The 4065-nt window shown below is 33.2% G+C and overlaps 1 protein-coding gene across 2 annotated transcripts in view; it reads right to left on the bottom strand.

Annotated features, from left to right (window-relative positions):
- LOC106690087 (dynein regulatory complex subunit 5) overlaps positions 1–4065 on the bottom strand; it is a 23328-nt gene that overhangs the window by 5115 nt on the left and 14148 nt on the right. The gene's annotated exons all lie outside the window — the stretch shown is intronic.

The raw sequence follows: 4065 nt of genomic DNA on the forward strand, positions 1-4065 counted from the left end.
AATTCGAAGGTTTAGTGGAGCCCCAAAGCTCAACTCCATATGTCCAGATTGGCCTTATTACAGTAATGTAGATCAGTCTTTTGTAATGTGTTGCAAGTTTAGACCGTTTGTCTAGTAAGTGCTGTAATAGTCGAAATCGACGTGCAGTTTCCTGTCTTTTCAGTCTGGTATGAGGATTCCAGGTTAATCACTTGTCCAAATATAGTCCAAGGTAGCAGATCTGTTCGACAGGGGTAAGAGCAACATCGTTAAATGAAACTTTAGGGCAGTCAGTAGGCTTACGACGAAGGGTAAAGGTGATTTGATGGGATTTGTTGGAATTTATCTTAATCCTCCAATTACGACACCAATCTTCGAGGGCTGTGTTATGTGAGTTTTAAAAGTTAAAAAAAAAAAATATTTCAGAGCTCAATATATTTTAAACTACCTACAACACTAGAAAACTTTATAGAACATAATTTAAAGTACATTAGTTTCTGAGATGCAGTTTTTTAACAAGCAACATTTTATAGCAAAAAGTCAGTATTTTTGTAATTAATATTGGGGAAAATATATATCAGGAATAATTAGATGTAGAGATGTTATTACTCACATTAAAGCAAGTTGAACGTACTATAAATTAGTTCATGACACTTATCTTTGTAGGTGTAGAAGTTTTTATGAAATTCGCTAAAATAAATTGATTTGGACAAAATTTCATGAGCAAAATACATATATGCGAATATCAGAAAAACTACGAACATAAGTGTATGGAAATATTTTAGAGTACGTTTAACTATCTTTATTTCCAGCTCTGGCAGAGATCCGTAGTGCTAATGATTCCTGAGATACATCCGAACAACTCGAAATCAACATTTTGTGAATTTATATTCTCAAATAGGTAGTATCTTAGATCCCATTCTTTATACGGTTTATACAGCTGACATCCCAACCCACCCTAACACAGTCCTAACAACATACGCTGATGACACATGTATACTTTCTGTAAATAACGACCCAACTAATGCATCAGAAACACTACAGGCACACATAACATCTATTGAAGAATGGTGAAAAACTGGAGAATCAAAATAAATCCTGACAAATCCCACCAGATCACCTTTACTCTCCGCCGTAAACCTCTGCCCTCCTGTCCTACAGTATCCTTTCTAAATACACCACTAATGCCTTTTGAACAGATTCGATACTTAGGACTCCATCTTGACAAGAGACTTACTTGGAATCCACACACAAGAAATTGCTCGTAGATTCCGATTGCTACAACACTTACTTGACAAACGCTCTAAACTTCCCATTCACTATAAAAAATTAGTATACACTACAATAATCAGACCAATTTGGACATATGGAATTGAGCTCTGGGGCTCCACCAAACCAACAAATTCTTCCCTCATCCAATCGTTACAATCCAAAATCCTACGTAAAATCCTTGATGCTCCTTATTACGTCACAAACTCATTCACAAAGACCTTAACATCCCATTCGTTGCAGATGTGACCCAAAACAGATATGCGTATTTTTATTCCAAACTCCTTAACCATCCTAACCCATTAATTCTTAATCTTTCATCCTTAACAATCCCTGATAATCCTCCGAGGCGTCCGAAAAGAAGATGGCCACGGGACCTTCTAATTTAAATGATTTAAATTAATGTTTGAAGTACCTATGGGTGGTTCCTTCCCAAGATTTTCAAGTGTATAAAAAAAAAAAATATTCTCAAATATCATGAAAATTACTACACCTACGAAGATAAATATAATAAACTGCTTTATGGTACATAAAATTATCTTTAATTTGATTGCTTATAGACATTTGTATGTCGAATGATTCCTGAGATACAGTTATCACAAAATTAATTGAACAACTACTGATTTTATGTTATTCTGTTATGAAATGTTGCTTTTTATAAAGCTATATCGCAGGAACTGTTGAACGTATGTAGCTCTATTAGGGCTCATACCTTAGGAAAAAAAACCCTACATTAAATGATTTTCTATTTGTTTTTTTCAATGTTGTTGGTAGTTTTAAAGATATGGAGCTCCGAATAACTATACTTGGCATGGGCGTTGATGACCTCAGGGTTTTACGCCCTTAAGCCCCAGACAACAACAACAACAACTATACTTGGCAGACTCATCAACTTTAATAGTCCTTATACATATTTTTCATTGAAGCAATAAAAAATTGGGCTGAAATAACTTTTTTATATATATATATATTACTTGATTTAGATGGGATGAAAATCCAAAAGGGTACATTTTGTCGTCTCAAATATATTGAGTTGAGGTACCTAAATAGATGGGTAATTGGCAATGAAAACACCTTATCTAAGTGCTAGTACTTCTCATCTCTTCCTTTCCTTTAGACCGGCTTTCCCATTGGTTCTATTCCTACATTATGTTGAGAAAAATTAACTCAAAAAATGTAAAATAGGAGGGCCTTTTCTAGAATAGCATCAAATACAAAAACCTGCCTGTTGATTCATATGAGGCGATTGGAAGAATTTGCATTATCACCCAACAAAGGGTCACAGCTCCTTAAGGGCAAATGCAGTTATGAATTTGAAGTCAGGATGTGTTCCATGAATACTTGTAGTTCTAAATACAAAGCAATTAAATTAATCATCAAAAAGCGATAGTAGAAAGTAACTCATAAATTTTAAAAGCCACCTAGAATCCCTAAAATCTAAGAAATCGTAAAAATTGGTTTCTCACATAAATATTTAAAGCAATTTATATAAACTTGAATATATACTCAGAGTGTCCCTCAACTCTCAGAAACTATTTAAACATTTTTTTCTTTGGATTAAAACAAATATAGTGAAATATATTTGGGTATACGTTATTTACGAAAAACCTTAAAGTGACAGAAACATTTATGTTCAAGTAGGTGTATATCGAAAAGGGAATAGGTATGATATAAACTTATAAAATGCAAAGTGGTGACAATGTAGAACTGTCCTGACTTGAAAATGATCATAATGTTATAGTAGAAAAGAATAGAGCTCACTTTTAGGACCAACTTTATAAAACAGTACAAGAATATTTTGCTTATTGGCGTATCGAATCATATATTATTGAAGTCTAACTAGCTGCTAAAGTGGATGTTGATAAAAATCATGTTATTATACAATACAATTAGGCATCCCTAGTGGGGATAAGTGTTACTTATTTTTTAATCATTAAAAATATAATGGTTAATGTACCTAATAAGTAATCATGAGAGATAGCTGACCGTGCATGACTTATACGAGGAGAAGATAAGTGGGAGGGGGTGCGGTCAAAATAAAACAGAAATATATATATATATATATATATAAGAAGATGGTTAGGGTTGCGGTCAAAGGAGAAACAAGAATAGTTTACAACTATTTATTTTCCGACGTTTCGCCCCACTTTGCAGGGCTTCATCAGGGCTGTTCAAAGCAAACGGATGAACAGTTGTGGTACAGATGTTAGTTTAGCCGTAGATCTGTAATTTCTAATCCTAGTACTGCGACTGAGAGATGAATGTGAATTATTAGTACCAATACGGTAATGAGAGTAGTTGGTCCTATGAAGCAAAGATGGAGATTGAGAAATGAGTAGTTGGTTTTTAGGTGTTGCATTGGAGTGAAGAGTTGTGAAAGGTGTATCTTTTTTAGAGCCCCGTTGAGTTTGCATCATATTGTATATATGTATATATAGTTGACCATAAAAATTGATATATAAGAAGATGGTCAGGGTTGCGGTCAAAGGTTTTTCTCCTTTGACCGCAACCCGACCATCTTCTTATATATCAATTTTTACGGTCAACTATATATACATATAAAACAGAAATAAGTTGAAGTAACTTATTTAATCATGCTAACGTTTTGGTCAGAATTTTTTGCCTTCATCAGAGCTAAGAACAGACCAAAATAACAACCAATGAATACAGAAAATAAAAAATAAAATATTAACAGAATGACATAAAGTAAATAATTCTTCAGAATGGAATTAATATAATAAAGTGATGAAAGAAGTGCAAATAAAATTTATTTGTAGGTAATTGAATAAGTATATAAAATAACATAATTAAGGAAAT

This window comes from Halyomorpha halys, unplaced genomic scaffold (assembly GCF_000696795.3).
Source record: "Halyomorpha halys isolate HHAL.00 unplaced genomic scaffold, Hhal_1.1 Scaffold1574.1, whole genome shotgun sequence".
NCBI classification, from domain to species: Eukaryota; Metazoa; Arthropoda; class Insecta; order Hemiptera; family Pentatomidae; genus Halyomorpha; species Halyomorpha halys.